The sequence below is a fragment of the Felis catus genome, chromosome X (assembly GCF_018350175.1).
Source record: "Felis catus isolate Fca126 chromosome X, F.catus_Fca126_mat1.0, whole genome shotgun sequence".
In the NCBI taxonomy this organism is placed as follows: Eukaryota; Metazoa; Chordata; class Mammalia; order Carnivora; family Felidae; genus Felis; species Felis catus.
This window is the reverse complement of record NC_058386.1, coordinates 82,042,249-82,064,948: the sequence shown is the minus strand read 5'-3', so window position 1 is coordinate 82,064,948 and position 22,700 is coordinate 82,042,249. Positions and strand designations below refer to the sequence as shown.

General features: G+C 39.0%; 1 protein-coding gene across 8 annotated transcripts in view; it reads right to left on the bottom strand.

Annotated features, from left to right (window-relative positions):
• The window catches only part of GPRASP1 (G protein-coupled receptor associated sorting protein 1), a 46,617-nt gene that overhangs the window by 11,508 nt on the left and 12,409 nt on the right, over positions 1-22,700 (bottom strand). For all 8 annotated transcript variants that reach the window (XM_045050661.1, XM_045050660.1, XM_045050662.1 and 5 more), the window contains one exon: positions 18,459-18,499. The gene's annotated coding sequence lies outside the window, so the exon portion shown is untranslated. The remainder of the gene's footprint in view (positions 1-18,458; positions 18,500-22,700) is intronic.

The following is a 22,700-nucleotide window of genomic DNA, read 5'->3' as shown; positions in this document are numbered from 1 at the left end:
CTCTGTTTCTCTCTCAAAAATAAATAAATATTAAAAAAATTTAAAAATAAAAATAGAACTACCCTATAATCTGGCAAACGCATTACTAGGTATTTACCCAAATAATACAAAAAACACTCATTTGTAGAGATACACGCACTCCTATGTTTATAGAAGCATTATTTATAATAGCTAAATTACAGAAGCAGCCCAGTGTCCATCAATTTATGAATGGATCAAGAAGATGTGGTATATATACAATGGAATATTATTCAGCCATAAAAAGATTGGAATCTTGCCATTTGCAATGACATGGATGGGGCTAAAGAGCACAATGCTAAGTGAAATAAGTCAATCAGAGAAAGATAAATACCATATGATTTACTCATATGGGGAATTTAAGAAACAAAACAAATGAGCAAAGGGGAAAAAAAGAGACAGAGAAAGACAAACCAAGAAACAGATTCTTAATTATAGAAAACAAAGTGATGGCTACCAGGAAGGAGGTAGGTGGGGAGATAAGTTGAATAGGTGATAGGGATTAAGGAATACACTTGTGATGAGCATTGTGTGATGTATGGAATTCCTGAATCACTAAATTTTACACCTGAAACTAATATTACACCGTATGTTAACTAACTGGAATTAAAAGTTAAAAAAAGACCACACACACACACACACACACACACACACACACACACATATAATTTATTGTCAAGTTGGCTGACATACAGTGTATACAGTGTGCTCTTAGTTTTGGGGGTAGATTCCCATGATTTATTGCTTACATACAACATCGAGTGCTTATCCCAACAAGTGCCCTCCTCAATGCCCATCACCCATTTTTCCCTCTCTCCCACTCCCCCATCAACCCTCAGTTTGTTCTCTGTATTTCAGTCTCTTATGGTTTGCGTCCCTCTCTGTTTGAAACTATTTTTCCCCTTCCCTTCCCCCTATAGTCTTCTGTTAAGTTTCTCAAGTTCCACATATGAGTGAAAACATATGATATCTGTCTTTCTCTGATTGACTTATTTCACTTAGCATAATACCCTCCAGTTCTATCCACATTGTTGCAAATGGCAGGATTTCATACTTTCTCATTGCCAAGTAGTATTCCATTGTATATATAAACCACAATTTCTTTATCCATTCATCAGTTGATGGACATTTGGGCTCTTGGCTATTGTTGAAAGCACTGCTATAAACATTGGGGTTTATGTGCCCTTATGAATCAGCACTTCCGTATCCTTTGGATAAATTGCTAGTAGCACTATTGCTGGGTTGTAGGGTAGTTCTATTTTTAATTTTTTGAGGAACCTCCACACTGTTTTCCAGAGCTGTTGCACCAGTTTGCATTCCCACCAACAGTGCACGAGGGTTCCCGTTTCTCCGCATCCTCGTCAACATCTGTTGTTTCCTGAGTTATTAATTTTAGCCACTCTGACTGGTGTGAGGTGGCATCTCAATGTGGTTTTGATTTGTATTTCCCTGATGATAAGTGATGTTGAGCATCTTTTCATGTGCCTGTTGGCTATCTGGATGTCTTCAATGGAAAATTGTCTATTCATGAAAAGACATCCATCTTGAATAAACATATGACTAGATGTATGACCCACCTACTAGCAAAACAACCATATAATGAACTGGGACACCCCATCCATGAAATTACTTTTCAGAACATCCTGGTTAACCTAAGTAACTGAACTCTTAACTGATCCTCCTTTTTTCTTCCCCTGCCCTAAGTCCCACTTTTATGCTTTAAGTTAGCCAATAAGTAGTGAACTTGTGGAACCTAGGCTCCCCACCCTCTGAGCCTAATAAAGGAAGAGTCCTAGTTCTGTTCTGTCTCCTATACCCACCATATGCTTGGGACCTATGCCACAACTTAGAACAAAATAATTTCCCAAGCATAAAGCCAGGGATACAGAAGAAGCTGTGCCCCCAGTCCCACCCCTATCTCCCACATACACATGCATGTAAACTTTCAAACTAGCATATCCCTTGATTGTGCAGCTCAAATTATTTCCTCTTCTCTCTTATCATTAGAGTCATAGAGCTGTTTGTTTGTTTGTTTGTTGCCTATTAAAGAAAGATCCCAACCAAATAAATGGAGAGATATTCCATGTTCAAAGATAGGAAGACTCATTATCAAGATGTCAGTCCTTCCCAACCTGGTCTATAGATTCAATGCAATCCCAATCAAAATCCCAACAGGTTATTTTGTGGATATTCACAAACTGATACTGAAGTTTATATGAAGAGGCAAAAGACCCAGAATAGACAATTCAATATTGAAGGAGAAGAGAGTCAGAGGACTGATATTATCTGACTTCTATAGTTACTATGAAGTTACAGTAACCAAAATGGTATGATACTGACAAAATAGTAGACATAGGCACCTGGGTGGCTCAGTCAGTTATGCATCTGACTCTTGATCTTGGCTCAGGTCATGATCTCACAGTTCGTGAGTTTGAGCCCCACGTTGGGCTCTGTACGGACAGTGGCGAGCCTGCTTGGGATTCTCTTTCTCCCTCTCTCTCTCTGCCCCTCCCCTGCTCATGCTTTCTCTCTCTTTCTCAAAATAAATAAACGTTGAAAAAAGTAATAGAATTTTTTAAAAAAAGAATAGACAAATAGATCAATCGAATAGAGAGTCCAGAAATATACTGACATAAATACAGTCAATTAATCTTTGACAAAGGAGCAAAGGGAATATAATGGAGCAAAGATGGTGTATTCAACAAATGGTGCTGGAAGAAATGAGCATCCAACTGCAAGAAACCTAATTTAAAAACAGACCTTACACCCTTCAACAATTAACTCAAAACATCACAGAGCTAAATATTAAAAGCAAAACTATAAAACTCCTAGAAGATAACATAGGAGAAAACTTGATGACCTTAAGTGTAATGATGACTTTTTAAAATAGCTTTATTGAGATATAACTGACCTATTAAAAACTGCACATATTTAACATATACAATTTGGTAAGTTTGAACATATGCATACTCTCATGAAACCATCATCACAACATATTTACCACTTCTAAAAGTTTACTTGTGTCCCGTTGTTGTTGTTGTTGTTGTTGTTGCTGCTGCTGTTGTAGTTGTAAGAACACATAACACAAGATCTACCTTCTTAACTAAATTTTAAGTGCATAATACTGTATTGTTAAGTATGGGCATTATGATGTACAGATCTCTAGGATGTATTCATTGTGCATAACTGAAGCTTTATACCTGTCCAACAATTCCTCATTTCTTCCTCCCCCCAACCCTTGGCAACCACCACTCAAATAGAGTGGGCAATTTTAGATACCACACATATATGGACTATATCACAATCATGATGTGGAATCATGTAGTATTTGTCATTCTGTTACTGCCTTATTTAACTTAGCATAATGTCCTACAGGTTCATCCATGCTGTCACAAATAGCAGGATTTCCTTCTTTTTTAAGGCTAAATAATATTCAATTCTATATATACCACATTTCCTTTCTCCATTTGTCAATGGACATTTGGGTTGTTTCCTTATCTTGGATATTGTGAATAGTGCTGAAATAAATATGAGAGAGCATAAATCCCTTTGAGATCCTGATTTCAATTTTCTTGGATATATGTATACCCAGACATGGAATTGCTGGTGTATTCTATAGTGGCTGCACCATGTTATATACACCATTTTACATTCCCACCAACAATGCATAAGTATTCCAATTCCTTCAAATCCTTGCTAACACTTGTGATTTTTTTTTTTTTTTTTTGATAACAGCCATCCTAATAGGTATGAGGTAATATCTCATTTTGGCTTTGATTTGCATTTCTGTACTGGTTAGCGATGTTGGGCACCTATTCATATACCTGCTGGCCATTTGTATGTATTCTTTAGAGAAATGTCCATTCAAGCCCTTTGCCTATTTTTCATACTTCATTTATTTGCTAATGAGTTGTGGGAATTCTTTATATATTTTGGGTATTGGCCGCCCATTTTCTCTCATTCTGTAGTTTGCATTTTCATTCTGTTGATTATTTCCTTTAAGGTACATAAGTTTCTTTTAGATGCGTAAGTTTCTTTTTTTTAGTTTGTGTAATCTCATTTGTCTATTGCTTTTGTTGCCTGTGGCTTTAGTGCTATATCCAAGAGAGCACTTCCAAGACCAATATCAAGAAGACTTCCCCCTATGTTTTTGTATAGGACTTTTACAGTTTCAGGTCACATGTTTAAGTCTTTAATCCAACTTGAGTTGATGTTTGTGTATGTTAGGACTCTAACACATCTTTTTTGAGGACACAATTCAACCCATAACAAATGATAAAAACTTTTGAAATAGTAGTAATGGATGTATGTATAACTGTGCATGTAATTAATACCACTTAATTGTTCACTTAAAAATGTAAAATTTTATGCCACGTATATTTTACCTTAATAAAAAAAAGATATCACACCTTGTCTTCTCTCCTCAGACCCCAGTTACTTTCCTATCTCAGCTGGTGACCTTGTTTATTCAATTGAACAAATGAAAGCAAATTGAAGAGAACTTCCACAAACTCCTACCACCATGCCTACTCACCACTTGCATCTGTGCCCATAAATTCTGCCTCTTCTAATGTTTTGTTAATGAACTGGCCATGCTCCTATATAAAGCCAGCCTCTAAATGTATCCACTGGATGATGGCCCATCTCTTCTATTCAAGGTCATTGTTGCAAAATTTTCTTCTCTCTCTCCTTTATCATAAACATTTCCCTTTCTAGAAAGTGAAATGTCCCCATCAACAAACATACTGTACTACCTCCTACCTTAAAAGCAAAATTCTTCCTTTACCTCACATAATTCTATAGCCACCACCCCTTTTTTTTGCTGCAAAATTCATCAGAATAGTGGTTTGTAGTTAGCATATTGACACTGTCTCCTCCTTTTTTTTGATATGACTCCATTCTTTCATTTCCAACATCCAGTGAACTTTTATTTATTGCTCCATTGAAACTGCTCATCAAGAATGCTAATGATCTCTATGTTGGTAAATCCAACAATCAATCCTCAATCCTCATCTTGATCTATCATACAAGTGACCATATAATTTATTATTCAAAAAAACATTTCTGAGAGTAAAAAGGGTGTTGTTAACAAATACAAAAGCCATAAACTGGGATTGTCTTGGGAAAATAGGGCTATTTGGTCACCTTAGCTATCAGCTATGTTGGGCAAGGTTAAAAACTCCCTTTTTGAAATATCTTTACTTAGCTTCCAGGATATTATATTCTCCTGGTTTTTCTCCTACTTTAGTGGCTACTCCTGACTGCATATTTTTAGCTTTCTTTTGTTGTTGTTGTTGCTTTTGCTAGTTCATTGTCATCTTCTGTATCTCAAAATTGTAATGTCCCAGAGCTCAATCCTTGGACCTATTCCCTTACTACATACACTATCTATATTCCTTAGTGATCTCATTAAGTCTCATGGCTTTAAATACCATCTGGGGGCGCCTGGGTGGCTCAGTCGGTTAAGTGTCTGACTCTTGATTTCTGCTCAGCTCATGATTTCATGATTCATGAGATGAAGCCCTACATCGGGCTCTGTGCTGTCAGCGTGGAGCCTGTTTGGGATTCTCTCTCTCTCTGATTCTTTCTGCCCCTCCCCTGCTCTGTCTCTGACTCTTATCTCTCTCAAAATAAACAAAGTTAAAGAAAAAGAAAGAAAGAAAGAAAGAAAGAAAGAAAGAAAGAAAGAAAGACAATCTGTACCTTGATGACTCTCAAATTTCTCTCTCTAATCTGATCTCTCTCAAAAACTTTTCATCTCCATGTGTATATATAAATGGCATCTCAAATTCAATGTGTCGTAACCTGAGCTCCTGACCTTCCCCCAAAACCTTCTCCTCCCAGTCTTCACCCATCTCAATAAATGATATCTTTATTCACTCAGTTGTTCAGCTTCAGAATCACCAATTCCTCATTTTCTCTTACTTTATATTCAATCCATCCACAACATCCATTGGCTCTACCTCCAAAATATATGCCAAAGATGGATATTTATCACCATATCCACAGCTAACAACTTAGTCCAAACCACTTCCATATATTACCTAGACCACTGCAATTGCTTCCTAACTCCAAAATTTTCACCATTTTCATTCTTATTTCCATAGGGTTCATTCTCTTCACAGTAGCTAGGCTTATCCTTAAAAAACATGTCATATTGGGGCACCTGGGTGGCTCAGTCGGTTGTGCGTCCAACTTCGGCTCAGGTCATTATCTCACGGTTGAGCCCTGTGTGAGGCTCTGTACTGACAGCTCAGAGCCTGCAGCCTGTTTCAGATTCTGTCTGTCTCTCTCTCTCTGTCCCTCCCCGAATCACTCTCTTTCTCTCTCTCAAAAATAAACATTAAAACTTAAAAAAAAACAACATAAGTCATATCATGCTGAGCCCCTTGTCAAAATCCTCTAATGGGTCTCCATAACCCTTAGAATAATATCCAACCTTCTTTCCATGGCTTACAATATCTCACAAGATCTGGTCCCTGGCTACCACTCTAAACTCATATTCAACCATTCTTCCATTGCTTGCTCCATTTGAGCTACACTAGCCTCCTTGCTGTTTCCTGAACAAACCAAGCATATCCCTACCCAAGGGGCTCTGCATTTATTGTTTCCCAGTGCTTATAATACTTTCCCCTAAGATAACAGTTTCATGGTCCATTCTCTCATTTCATTCAGGTAGTTGCTTGGAGAGAATTTCTCTGATTATCTGATCTAAAATAGTATTCCCCCTTCAAATATCCTTTATCCTCATACTTTGTTTTATTTTTATGCATAGCATTTATCACTATTCAATATTATAATGTATATTTTATATATTGACTTTCTTATTATCTGTTTCCCTCCATTCTTATATGTAAGCTCCATGAGTATGGCACTTTATCTTATTCTATGCTATATTCCCTAGAAACAGGGCCTGGCACACAATAGATTGCTCAATAAATATTTGCTGAGTATATAAATGTCTCTGGATCTCTGAGGTGCTTTTTTGTTGGTGATTATGTAAATCAGATCAGTTTACACCATAATTTAAAATCTAAGGAGAGTTATTATGCTTTATGCTTCTATTATTGACCAAATAGACTAAGAAGCACCCCACTAAAAATCTTTAGACAGAGCATGGGCATGGAGGGGCAGAGGGAGAGAGTTGGGGGGAGACACAGAATCCAAAGCAGGCTCCAGGCTCTGAGCTGTCAGCACAGAGCCTGATGCAGGGCTTGAACCCATGAACCACGAGATCATGACCTGAGCTGAAGTTGGATGCTTAACTGACTGAGCCACCCAGACACTCCTATAAAGTACCATTTCTGATCACACTGGAATGAAACTAAAGACCAATAATGGAAGGAAAATTGTAAACTTCGTAAATACGTGAAAATTAAATAATACACTCTTCAACAACCAACAGGCCAAAGAAGAAATCACAAAGGAAATTAGAAAATAACAGAAAGTGAAAGTTAAAACATACTATACCTATGGGATGCAGCAAAAGCAGTAATATACTACTAATTACTTACATTAAAAAAAGATCTCAAACCAACAACTAAACCATATACCTCAAAGGAATTAGAAAAAGAATAGCAAATGAAACCCAGAGTCAAAAGATGGAAGAAAGTAATAAACATAGAGGATAGGAGAATAATAAAGAAAATCAATGAAACCAAAACTTAGTTCTTCAAAAGATCAAAAAACTTGACAAACTTGTGGCTAGATTAACTAAGAAAAAAAGAGAGAAGACTCAAATTACTAAAATCAAAAATGAAAATGGAAACCTTGCCAATTTCACAGAAATAAAAAGCATTATACAGGGATACAATGAACAATTGTAAACTAAACAAATAGAATAACCTAGGAGAAATGAAAACACTCATACAAACACACAACTTACCAAGACTGAATCATGAAAAAATATAAAATGTTCATAGACCTATTATTGAATTGGGGCACGTAGGTGGTTCAGTTCGTTGAGCGTCTGACTCCTGATTTCAGCTCAGGTCATGATCCCAGGGTCATGGGATCAAGCCCCAAATAGGGTTCCATGCTGAGTATGGAACCTGCTTAAGATTCTCTCTCTCTCTCTCTCTCTCTCTCTCTCTCTCTCCCCCCCCCCCCTTCCCTCCCTCTGCCCCTCTCCCTGACTCAGGCTTGCTCTCTCTCTTTCTCTAAAAATAAATAAATAAATAAATAAATAAATAAATAAATAAATATTGAATAAGTAATCAAATACCTCCTCCCTCCAAAAAAAAAAAAAAAAAAAAATCACCCTGAACCAGATGGCTTCACTACTACTGAATTAACAGTAAAAGAATTACAGCAAATCTTCTCAAATTTTTCCCAAAAAATGGACAAGGGAACACTTCCTAAAATTCCAATAAGCCAGCATTACCCTGGTACCAAAGTCAGAGAAAGACAATGGAAGGAAAGAAAATTATTGTCAAGTATGTTTTATAATATTGATGCAAATTGATGTTGATTCTCCAACAAAATGCTAAAAAAAACAAATTCAGCAGCATAATTTAATGAATTCTGTATCATGGCCAATTGGTGTTTACTTCTGGAATTTAAGGGTGATTCAACATACAAAAATCATTTACTGCAACACACCACATTAACAAAATGAAGGCAAAAAAACATATCATCTCAATTCATGTAGAAATAGCACTTAACAAAATTCAACACCCTTTCATCAAAACACTTGAGAATCCAGGAATAGAAGGAAACATCCTCAAGAGAATAAAGGCCATATATGAAAAGCCCACATCTAAACATCATATTCAATAGTCAAAGACTAAAACCTTTTTCTTTATGAATGACAAGTCAAGGATGTCCACATTCTCCAATTATATTTATTGTAGTATTAGAGGTTTCAGCTGTAACAACAAGTAAAGACAAAGAAATACAAGAGACCTAAATTGTAATGGAAGAAATAAAATGATCTGTACTCACATGGATGGCATATATGTAGAAAACCCCAAAGATTCTGCAAAAATATCTTAAAGCTAATATACAGAGGAAGCGGCAAGATTGCGGCTTAGGAGGACGCTGGGCTCACCGCGCGTCCTGCTGATCACTTAGATTCCACCTACACCTGCCTAAATAACCCAGAAAACCGCCAGAGGATTAGCAGAACGGAGTCGCTGGAGCCAAACGCAGACGAGAGGCCCACGGAAGAGGGTAGGAAGGGCGGCGAGGCGGTGCGCGCTCCACCGACTGGCGGGAGGGAGCCGGGGTGGAGGGGCGGCTAGCCGGCCAAGCAGAGCCCCCGAGTCTGGCTTGCAAAAGCGGAGGGGCCTGACGGACTGTGTTCCCACAACAAGCGCGACTTAGCGTCTGGGAGGTCATAAGTTAACAGCTCTGCTCGGAAAGTGGGAAGGCTGGAGGACAAAGGGAGGGAGAGCTGCTGAGCCCCCTGACAACAGAGCTCAGTTTGGTGGGGAACAAAGGCGGTCGCCAGCGCCATCTCCCCCGCCCATCCCCCAGCCAAAATCCCAAAGAGAACCAGTTCCTGCCAGGGAACTTGCTCGCTCAGCACAAACACCCCACTCTGTGCTTCTGCGGAGCCAAACCTCCGGCAGCGGATCTGATTCCCTCCTGCTGCCACAGGGCCCCTCCTCAAGTGGATCACCTAAGGAGAAGCGAGCTAAGCCTGCCCCTCCTGCCCCCGTGCACCTTGCCTACCCACCCCAGCTAATACGCCAGATCCCCAGCATCACAAGCCTGGCAGTGTGCAAGTAGCCCAGACGGGCCAAGCCACCCCACAGTGAATCCCGCCCCTAGGAGAGGGGAAGAGAAGGCACACACCAGTCTGACTGTGGCCCCAGCGGTGGGCTGGGGGCAGACATCAGGTCTGACTGCGGCTCCGCCCACCAACTCCAGTTATACACCACAGCACAGGGGAAGTGCCCTGCAGGTCCTCACCACGCCAGGGACTATCCAAAATGACCAAGCGGAAGAATTCCCCTCAGAAGAATCTCCAGGAAATAACAACAGCTAATGAGCTGATCAAAAAGGATTTAAATAATATAACAGAAAGTGAATTTAGAATAATAGTCATAAAATTAATCGCTGGGCTTGAAAACAGTATACAGGACAGCAGAGAATCTCTTGCTACAGAGATCAAGGGACTAAGGAACAGTCACAAGGAGCTGAAAAACGCTTTAAACGAAATGCATAACAAAATGGAAACCACCACAGCTCGGCTTGAAGAGGCAGAGAAGAGAATAGGTGAACTAGAAGATAAAGTTATGGAAAAAGAGGAAGCTGAGAAAAAGAGAGATAAAAAAATCCAGGAGTATGAGGGGAAAATTAGAGAACTAAGTGATACACTAAAAAGAAAAAATATACGCATAATTGGTATCCCAGAGGAGGAAGAGAGAGGGAAAGGTGCTGAAGGGGTACTTGAAGAAATAATAGCTGAGAACTTCCCTGAACTGGGGAAGGAAAAAGGCATTGAAATCCAAGAGGCACAGAGAACTCCCTTCAGACGTAACTTGAATCGATCTTCTGCACGACATATCATAGTGAAACTGGCAAAATACAAGGATAAGGAGAAAATTCTGAAAGCAGCTAGGGGTAAACGTGCCCTCACATATAAAGGGAGACCTATAAGACTCGTAACTGATCTCTCTTTTGAAACTTGGCAGGCCAGAAAGAATTGGCACGAGATTTTCAGGGTGCTAAACAGAAAAAATATGCAGCCGAGAATCCTTTATCCAGCAAGTCTGTCATTTAGAATAGAAGGAGAGATAAAGGTCTTCCCAAACAAACAAAAACTGAAGGAATTTGTCACCACTAAACCAGCCCTACAAGAGATCCTAAGGGGGACCCTGTGAGACAAAGTCCCAGAGACATCACTACAAGCATAAAACATACAGACATCACAATGACTCTAAACCCGTATCTTTCTATAATAACACTGAATGTAAATGGATTAAATATGCCAACCAAAAGACATAGGGTATCAGAATGGATAAAAAAACAAGACCCACCTATTTGCTGTCTACAAGAGACTCATTTTAGACCTGAGGACACCTTTAGATTGAAAGTGAGGGGATGGAGAACTATTTATCATGCTACTGGAAGCCAAAAGAAAGCTGGAGTAGCCATACTTATGTCAGACAAACTAGACTTTAAATTAAAGGCTGTAACAAGAGATGAGGAAGGACATTATATAATAGTTACAGGGTCTATCCATCAGGAAGAGCTAACAATTATAAATGTCTATGCGCCGAATACCGGAGCCCCCAAATATATAAAACAATTACTCACAAACATAAGCAACCTTATTGATAAGAATGTGGTAATTGCAGGGGACTTTAACACCCCACTTACAGAAATGGACAGATCATCTAGACACACGGTCAATAAAGAAACAAGGGCCCTGAATGAGACATTGGATCAGATGGACTTGACAGATATATTTAGAACTCTGCATCCCAAAGCAACAGAGTATACTTTCTTCTTGAGTGCACATGGATCATTCTCCAAGATAGATCATATACTGGGTCACAAAACAGCCCTTCATAAGTTTACAAGAATTGAAAATATACCATGCATACTTTCAGACCACAATGCTATGAAGCTTGAAATCAACCACAGAAAAAAGTCTGGAAAACCTCCAAAGGCATGGAGGTTAAAGAACACCCTACTAACGAATGAGTGGGTCAACCAGGCAATTAGAGAAGAAATTAAAAAATATATGGAAACAAACGAAAATGAAAATACAACAATCCAAATGCTTTGGGACGCAGCGAAGGCAGTCCTGAGAGGAAAATACATTGCAATCCAGGCCTATCTCAAGAAACAAGAAAAATCCCAAATACAAAACCTAACAACACACCTAAAGGAACTAGAAGCAGAACAGCAAAGGCAGCCTAAACCCAGCAGAAGAAGAGAAATAATAAAGATCAGAGCAGAAATAAACAATATAGAATCTAAAAAAACTGTAGAGCAGATCAACGAAACCAAGAGTTGGTTTTTTGAAAAAATAAACAAAATTGACAAACCTCTAGCCAGGCTTCTCAAAAAGAAAAGGGAGATGACCCAAATAGATAAAATCATGAATGAAAATGGACTGATTACAACCAATCCCTCAGAGATACAAACAATTATCAGGGAATACTATGAAAAATTATATGCCAACAAATTGGACAACCTGGGAGAAATGGACAAATTCCTGAACACCCACACTCTTCCAAAACTCAATCAGGAGGAAATAGAAAGCTTGAACAGACCCATAACCAGCGAAGAAATTGAATCGGTTATCAAAAATCTCCCGACAAATAAGAGTCCAGGACCAGATGGCTTCCCAGGGGAGTTCTACCAGACGTTTAAAGCAGAGATAATACCTATCCTTCTCAAGCTATTCCAAATAATAGAAAGGGAAGGAAAACTTCCAGACTCATTCTATGAAGCCAGTATTACTTTGATTCCTAAACCAGACAGAGACCCAGTAAAAAAAGAGAACTACAGGCCAATATCCCTGATGAATATGGATGCAAAAATTCTCAATAAGATACTAGCAAATCGAATTCAACGGCATATAAAAATAATTATTCACCATGATCAAGTGGGATTCATTCCTGGGATGCAGGGCTGGCTCAACATTCGCAAATCAATCAACGTGATACATCACATTAACAAAAAAAAAGAGAAGAACCATATGATCCTGTCAATCGATGGAGAAAAGGCCTTTGACAAAATCCAGCACCCTTTCTTAATAAAAACCCTTGAGAAAGTCGGGATAGAAGGAACATACTGAAAGATCATAAAAGCCATTTATGAAAAGCCCACAGCAAACATCATCCTCAACGGGGAAAAACTGAGAGCCTTTCCCCTGAGATCAGGAACACAACAAGGATGCCCACTCTCACCGCTGCTGTTTAACATAGTGCTGGAAGTTCTAGCATCAGCAATCAGACAACAAAAGGAAATCAAAGGCATCAAAATTGGCAAAGATGAAGTCAAGCTTTCGCTTTTTGCAGATGACATGATATTATACATGGAAAATCCCATAGACTCCACCAAAAGTCTGCTAGAACTGATACAGGAATTCAGCAAAGTTGCAGGATACAAAATCAATGTACAGAAATCAGTTGCATTCTTATACACTAACAATGAAGCAAGAGAAAGACAAATAAAGAAACTGATCCCATTCACAATTGCACCAAGAAGCATAAAATACCTAGGAATAAATCTAACCAAAGATGTAAAGGATCTGTATGCTGAAAACTATAGAAAGCTTATGAAGGAAATTGAAGAAGATTTAAAGAAATGGAAAGACATTCCCTGCTCATGGATTGGAAAAATAAATATTGTCAAAATGTCAATACTACCCAAAGCGATCTACACATTCAATGCAATCCCAATCAAAATTGCACCAGCATTCTTCTCGAAACTAGAACAAGCCATCCTAAAATTCATATGGAACCACAAAAGGCCCTGAATAGCCCAAGGAATTTTGAAGAAGAAGACCAAAGCAGGAGGCATCACAATGCCAGACTTTAGCCTCTACTACAAAGATGTCATCATCAAGACAGCATGGTATTGGCACAAAAACAGACACAGAGACCAATGGAATAGAATAGAAACCCCAGAACTAGACCCACAAACGTATGGCCAACTAATCTTTGACAAAGCAGGAAAGAACATCCAATGGAAAAAAGACAGCCTCTTTAACAAATGGTGCTGGGAGAACTGGACAGCAACATGCAGAAGGTTGAAACTAGACCACTTTCTCACACCATTCACAAAAATAAACTCCAAATGGATAAAGGACCTAAATGTGAGACAGGAAACCATCAAAACCTTAGAGGAGAAAGCAGGAAAAGACCTCTCTGACCTCAGCCGTAGCAATCTCTTACTCGACACATCCCCAAAGGCAAGGGAATTAAAAGCAAAAGTGAATTACTGGGACCTTATGAAGATAAAAAGTTTCTGCACAGCAAAGGAAGCAACCAACAAAACTAAAAGGCAACCAACGGAATGGGAAAAGATATTTGCAAATGACATATCGGACAAAGGGCTAGTCTCCAAAATCTATAAAGAGCTCACCAAACTCCACACTCGAAAAACAAATAACCCAGTGAAGAAATGGGCAGAAAACATGAATAGACACTTCTCTAAAGAAGACATCCGGATGGCCAACAGGCACATGAAAAGATGTTCAGCGTCGCTCCTTATCAGGGAAATACAAATCAAAACCACACTCAGGTATCACCTCACGCCAGTCAGAGTGGCCAAAATGAACAAATCAGGAGACTATAGATGCTGGAGAGGATGTGGAGAAACGGGAACCCTCTTGCACTGTTGGTGGGAATGCAAATTGGTGCAGCCACTCTGGAAAACATTGTGGAGGTTCCTCAGAAAATTAAAAATAGACCTACCCTATGACCCAGCAATAGCACTGCTAGGAATTTATCCAAGGGATACAGGAGTACTGATGCATAGGGCCACTTGTACCCCAATGTTCATAGCAGCACTCTCAACAATAGCCAAATGATGGAAAGAGCCTAAATGTCCATCAACTGATGAATGGATAAAGAAATTGTGGTTTATATACACAATGGAATACTACGTGGCAATGAGAAAAAATGAAATATGGCCTTTTGTAGCAACGTGGATGGAACTGGAGAGTGTGATGCTAAGTGAAATAAGCCATACAGAGAAAGACAGATACCACATGGTTTCACTCTTATGTGGATCCTGAGAAACTTAACAGGAACCCATGGGGGAGTGGAAGGAAAAAAAAAAAAAAACAGGTTAGAGTGGGAGAGAGCCAAAGCATAAGAGACTGTTAAAAACTGAGAACAAACTGAGGGTTGATGGGGGGTGGGAGGGAGGAGAGGGTGGGTGATGGGTTTTGAGGAGGGCACCTTTTGGGATGAGCACTGGGTGTTGTATGAAAACCCATTTGTCAATAAATTTCATATAAAAAAAAATAACTCTACCAAATAAATAAGCATCATTAGTATAAGAAAAAAAAAGCTAATATACAAATTCAGCAAAGTTGCAAGATTCAATATCAACACACAAAAATTGTTTGCCTTTCTATACAATAACAATGAACAATCTAAAAAATTAAGAGGGGCGCCTGGATGGCTCAGTCGGTTAAGAGTCTGACTTCTGATTGTGAGTTCAAGCCTTGCATCTGGCTCTCTGCTGTCAGCAAGAGCCGCTTGGATCCTCTGCCCATCCCTCCCTCTGCCCCAGCCCCCCCTCCACCTCCATGTGCTCGCTCTCTCTCTCTCTCTCTCTCTCTCAAAAATAAACATTAAAAAATAAAATGAAATAAAATAAAAAATAAATTAAAAAGCCATTTCATTTACAATAGCATCAAAAGAACACAATACATAAGAATACAATGAATGAGACCAAAGACATACACTGAAAACTACAAAACATTGCTGAAACAAATTTAAAGATATAAATATATGGAAACACATCTCATGTTCATCAACTGTAAGATTTAACATTGCTAAGATTTCAACACTACACAGAATGATCTATTAGATCCACAGCTATCTCTATCAAAGTCCCAATGACATATTCTGCAAAAATAGAAAAATCTATCCTAAAATTCATATGGAATCTCAAGGGATCCCAAATAAACAAAATAATCTTAAAAAGAAAAGTAAGTTGGCACTCATTCCTCTTAATTTCAAAATAAAGGTATTCTGGCAGCAATTCCAATGTGTGTGTGGAGGGAGGGATTCCCACACCAGTAAGAGATGCTTGGACACCAGCAAAGTGCCCTACAATTCACCTCAATTCTGACACTATCTACGTGGAAATAGCATCAGACCCCACAGGTTATGGGCTCAGTCCTACAAGACAGTATGCCCCTCACCTTTGAATGCCAGTCTCAAGTCCAGATTACCATATCTGCTTCCAACTGACAGGCTATATAGATGGGAGGTTCCAACAACTCCCTCCTTAAATTTGATTAATTTGCTAGAGCAGCTCACAGAACTCATAGAAACATTTTATTTATTGGATTACCATTTTTTTCATAAAAGGATATAACTCATTAACAACCAGATGGAAGTAATGCATAGGGCAAAGTATGGGGAATGGTTGTAGAGCTTCCATGTGCTCTCCCAGTGCTCCAGTATCCCAGAATCTTCATGTGTTTGCCAATGCAGAAGCTCTCTGAGCTGTCTTTCTGGATGGTTTATTATGTAGGCATGATTGATTAAATTATTTATCATTGGGGACTGATTCAACTTCCAGGCCCTCTCCTCTTCCAGGAGGTAGGGGTGGGATGTGAGGGTAGGGGGTTGGACTGAAAGTTCCAACTTTCTACCACAGGGCTGGTTCCCCTGAAACCAGCCACCATCCTTAGGTGCTTTCTAAAAGTCACTTCGTTAACATAAACCCAATTGTGCTAAAAAAAAAGTGCTTGTTATAAATAACATGACACCCATTTCATGTTAATGGCTCTTAAGTGGAGTTCAGGAACTGAGGACAAGAGACCAAGTACTATGACAAAAGATGCCCCCATTGCTCTTATCATTCAGGAAATTCCAAGAGTTTCTGGGAGCTGGGAGCCAGGAATCATGGATAAAGACCAAATATAGGAGCATCTGGGTGGGCTCAGTCGGTTGAGCATCCTGACTCTTGATTTGGGCTCAGGTCATGAAGTCACAGTTGTGAGATCAAGCTCTGCATCAGGCTCCACACTGAGCTGAGTGTGAAGCCTGCTTGGGACTCTATCTCCCTCACCTCTGCCCTCCTCATGCATGCATGCACACTCTCTCCCTTTCTCTCTTTCAAAATAAATAAATGCTACGGGTACTAGACCCATATCATATATATAATTTGCAAATACTTTCTCCTATGCGTTGAGTCATCTTTTTACTTTATTGATGGTATCATTTCAAACATGTCACTACTTTTAAAACCAAATTGAGTAAGCCTAATAGCTTTGCTCTAAAAAGTTCTAAAGGAAAATACATGGTATTCATTATATTAATTGCCAAACCTTGTTATTGATGTAATGGGGCCAATATTTGAATTACTCAAGATATCCATGCCATTGATTTATTGAATCCTTGCAACTCAAGGGTATACTTGTACATTTAGTTTTTGGGACAAAGATGCCAGAACAAAAGTATATATTTCAGAGAAATTTGATCAACCAAAATTGACATTTTGCTTCAATCACAATGGAAACCTATGTGTATATGCTTCTAGTTATGACTGGTAAACAAAACAGATATTTTATAGTCTGTGTAATGAAAAAGCTGGCTCCACTTTTTGATCTTTGACTACTGTCAGCTTTTAAGTTTCACCTCTCCTTCTATTCTGCCTCACATATAAATAAGTTGATAATTTCCCCTTGTGTCCTTTCTCTTTAGAAAAGTTTAGTAATCTTACTGCTAAATCATCACTTATTACACTACTTTTTGATGACTTATATTAATGACTTATATAATTATCTGAACATAATCTCCACATAATTGAAACAATTAAAATACTAAAAGATCTTAGAACTCATAATAGTAAACTCTCACATTTATTAGCACTATAAGAATGCTTATTTTTCTTTGCATGTCTTAAGAATCTTAAGTTTGTGAAAAAAAATGTTTTTTTCAGACTTTTCCACAGCCCCCCAAAAGCTGCTAAGAAGCATTTAGCTTCTTAAAAAATTAAGTTGCATTTTGTTAAAGAGAAAATTCATTTTCCTCATCTGATTCTTTTCTGTGAGTTAATGGAGTTTTTATATTTTCTTCAATATTAGCAAAATTTAAATTAAAACAAAGTGATACCATTTTTCATCTATCAGATTGGCAGATATGTTTAAATATGTAAACAGTCAGAATTGTTGGTGGATGTGTGGGGAACCAAGGACTCTCAAATGATATAATCCCTTTCTAAGGAGATTTCAAATGTCTATTAAAATGAAAAGTACCTATGACCCAGAAGACTACTCAGAATCACCCAGAGAAGCAAAAATGATACTGCAATACCATGAAATATGATACAGCACTAAGAGGAAAGAGATAGATATATGCTTACATGGAAAAATCTCTAAGACATACTACTGAAAAAAATGTTTCAGAATAATACATAAACTATGATAAAATTTAATACTTTAAAAATCCTCAGGATACTTGCATATCTTTGTTTGCAGGCAATGCATTGAAAAGTTCTAGAAATTGACAATTTGTGTTGCCTTTAGGAAGGGGAAAAGGATTGAAGTTGCATTCAAAGAAGTCTTTATGATGTTCATTTTTTGAAACTAGAATGTATTAAGATAATGCACATGTAAGGGTTTGTGGAATGAAATAAATACCTATCCTTTCCCCCACCCATGCTCTAGATAACGTGAGTAAAAATTAATAAAGCAGGGAGTGATGTCAGCAAAACAGATGCATAGGGCTTCCTAGTGCTCAACCACCTCAGAAATACCAACTTGAATAACTATCCATGCACAAAAATACCTTCAAAGGAGCCAAGGATTCCACTTGAGAGATGACAGCACCTGGGTGAAGCACAGAAATAAGAAAAGATGTATTGAGAAGGGTAGGAAAGATAGATTCACATTAATTCCATCACCTCTCCCCCAAGAAGCAGTATCCGAGGATGGAGAGAGAATATGTGCCCACAGGAAATGGAGAATGAAGTGAGTTTCCAACTTCACCACAGACTCCCAAGTCAGACTGTCCCAGCACAAGGTCAACTCTTAAGGCCCTAGGTGTCTCTCTACAGGCTCCCTCAAATCCAGGACCTTAGTTCACTTCAGTGCCTACCAGCTCCACAGCTTTAGGCATCTCCCATGATACCAGGCTCCCCATTAGCTACTGCAAACACAGGCTCCTGGCTCATCCCAGTACCTATTGGCTCCAGCATGTCCAAGTGGCTCCCATGGCCCCAGACAGATCCTAGAGCATCAGGCTCCTGGGGGCTTCCCTAAGCCCAAGCCTCTGACTCATCCTGGTGTTTGCCAACTCCTGTGGCTTCGGGTGGCTTCTGTGGAACCTAGATCCCAGAGGGTTCTCATGAACTCAGACTTCTGGCTCACCCTGGCAATAATCAGCCCCAATGGTCTAGCGTGGCATCTGTGGGCCCATACTCATGGAAGGCTACTGCAAACCCAGGTTCTTGGCTTACCACAATGCTGGCTGACTCCTGAGGCCTGGAATGACTTTGTGGCCCAGGCACCCAGCACATCCTTGTGCTTGCCAGCTCCCACAGCCCCAGATACTTCCTGTCACCTAAGGAAACCAATTAGGTACTATGAATTCAGGCTCTCAGCTGGGCCCAACACCAGGCTGGATACTCCAGACCCAGTCTTTGACCCACCCCAGTTCCAGACCAGCCCCTGCAGACTTAACTCTAGGCAAGCTCTTATGGACCCAGGCTCTCAGCCTGCCCTAGCGCCAGGCCAGCCTCTGTGGTGCAGCCTCAAGGACAGCTCCCACATACCCAGGTGCCAGGGGCCTAGCCTGCCCCAGCACCAGATAAGCCACAATGGCGCCAGCCTTCAGGCTGGCTCCTATGAAACCAGGCTCACAGCTTTTCCCAGTATAGGACTGGTCCTTGTGTACTGAGACATCAGGCCCACTCCAGTGGTCCCTGGTGCCTATTAGGCCCCAGTGAACCTAGGCTCCAGGCCTGCCTCCTTGGATCCGGGTAACAGGCCAATCCCCATGTACACAAACATGATGCCTGCCCACTTCCTGACCAAGGCACCAGACCTGCCCACATAGAGTCCAGCAGAAAGCCCACCATGGACACCACTAGATGGCCTATCCAGAATCTCTGGATGGGTTGATTGGTGATGGGCTTTGTCTGTAGAAGCAGTCTATAAAGACTAGAAGAGATTCTAATTCCTCAAATGTGTAGGCACTAAATCAAGGCCACAAGGATCATGAATAATCAAGGAAACATGACTTCCTCAAAGGAAACTAATAAAATTTCAATGATCCTACAGAAACAGATCTATGAACTATCTGACAAAGAATTCAGAATAATCCTCTTAAATTCAGTGAGTTATATGAAAACACAGACAAGTAAATGAAATTAGAGAAAAATGCAAAAACAAAATGAGAAGTTAAATAAAGATACAGAAATCATTAAAAACCAAATAGAAATCCTAGAGTTGAAGAAAACATTGAATGAACTGAAGAATTCAAAACAGGGCTTCAACAGCAGACTCAACCAAGGAGAATTAGTGAACAAGAAGACATTTGAAGGTCATTTGAAATCTTTCAGTAAAAAGAGCAAAACAAAAGTATAATGAAATAGAGTGAAGAAATACTACATGAATTAGGGGATAGCATTAAAAGAAAAAAAAATATCTGCATTATTGGAATCCCATGAAAAGAGAGGGAGAAAGGAGAAGAAATCTAATTGAAAGAAACAATGGCTTTGGCGTGCCTGGGTGGCTCACTTGGTTAAGCATCTGACTTTGGCTCAGGTCATTACCTCCTGGTTTGTGAGTTCTAGCCTCACTCTGTGTTGTGCTGACAGCTCAGAGCCTGGAGCCTGCTTCGGATTCTGTGTCTCCCTCTCTCTCTGCCCCTCCCCTGCTTGTGCTCTGTCTCTGTCTCTGTCTCTCTCTCTCAAAAGTAAATAAATAAATAAATAAATAAATATTTGTAAATAAATTTAAAAAATAAAGAAACAATGGCTAAGAAGGTGCCAAATTTGGGAAGAGATTTGGACATACAATTTCATGAAGGTCATAGGTAACCCAATTTTCAACCTAAAACAAGCTTTTCTAAGATACGTTATAATAAAATTGTCTCAAATTCAAGGGCACTTTGTCATTGTCAAAGACAAAAAGAAAATCTTTTTTTTTTTTCTTTTAGAAATAGAGCAGGGGAGAGGGGCAGAAAGAGAGAGAAAATCCCAAACAGGCTCCATGCTCAGCATGGAGCATAACATGGGGCTCAATCCTATGACTCTGGGATCATGACCTGAGGCAAAATCAAGAGTCAGACACTCAACCAATTGAGCCATCCAGCTGCCCTGACAAAGACAGAATCTTAAAAGCAGCAAAGATAAGATTGTAACTTACAAGGGAACCTCCATAATGCTACCAGTGGATTTCTCAGTGGAAATCTTACAAACCAAGAGACAGTGGGGTGATATATTCAAAGTGCTGAAAGAAAAAAAAAACTGCCAACCAAGAATACATTACCCAGCAAAGTTGTCTTTCATAAATGAGAGATAAATAATTTTCCAAAAAAACAAAAGCTGAGGCAATTCATCACCACTAGACCTGCCTTACAAGAAATGACGAAAGGAGTTCTTTAAGCTGAAGACAACAAGAGGAAACCCTGAAAATTCACAAATAAATGGAAAGTAAGCAACATACTCTTGAACAACCAATGGATCAAAGGTAAAACCTAAAGGGAAATTTAAAAATATCTTCAAACAAATGAAAGTGGACACACAATATACCAAAACTTGTGGGATGCAACAAAAGCCTGTCTAAGAGGGAGACTTGTAACAGTAAACCACTGTGCATACAGTGGTAGGGTAAATGTTCAGTCACTATGGAAAACAGTATGGAAGTTCCTCAAAAAATTAAAAATATAGCTACCATATGACCTAGTAATCCCACTTCCAGATATATATCTGAAGGAAATGAAATCACTATGCCAAAAGAGATATCGTTACCTCCATATTCATTGGAGCATTATTAACAATAGCTAAGACATGGAGACAACCTAAGTGTCCATTGACAGATGAATGGATAATTAAAATGTGGTGTATATACAACAGAATATAATTCATCCATAAAAATGGAAATCCTGCCTCGGGGTACAATAACAATGGGCCTTGAAGGCTTTATATCATGTGAAATGAGCCAGACAAAGACAAATACTCTATGTTCTCACTTATATGTGGAATATAAGAAAACAACTAATAGAAAAAGAAAGTAATATGGTGGTTGCCAGGGGCTGGGAGTGGATGAGATGAGGAGATGTTGGTCAAAGGGTACAAACTTCCAGCTATAAGATGAATAAGTCCTGGTAATCTTGGTAATCTAATGTACAGCATTGTGACTATATTTAACAATACTGTATTGTATACATGAAAGTTATTAAGACAGTAAATCTTAAATGTTACCACCACAAGAAAAAAAAACTGGTTATCACGTAAGGGAATGGTGGTGTTAACTAACCTTACTGTGATAATCATCTTACAATATATATGTGTATCAAATCATGATGTTGTACAACTTAAATTTACATGTGATATGTCAATAATATCTCTGTAAAACTGGAGAATAAAAGAATCTTTGCTACTGACAAATCTGATACAGACAAATATGACAATAGTGTTCCTAAAAATAAATCCTAGAATTTGCTACAATATCCCACCCAGTTAGAAACTGCAGTCCTATTTCAATCTACACATAAACCCTTTATTATGTAAAACCAAAGTAGGACACAGCACAGGCCTCTGTGAGAAGGTAAAATTTCAAGAGAAAGGGAAGATGCAAAGAAAAGAATGAGTAAGGGCGAGGGCAGAGAAATGTCAGAGTTGTCATTCTAATGAAGTTTCCACCACTTGGAAGATACATAAAAAGTGGAAAAATAGTATTAATCTCTAACAGTATGTTTAAATAAAATATTTTTAAAATTAAATTGTCTGTTTTCTTTTGGGAAGACGAGGGATTTGGTGATTTTGACTGCAGTTTCAATACAGACTAGAGAAAGAAACTAGAC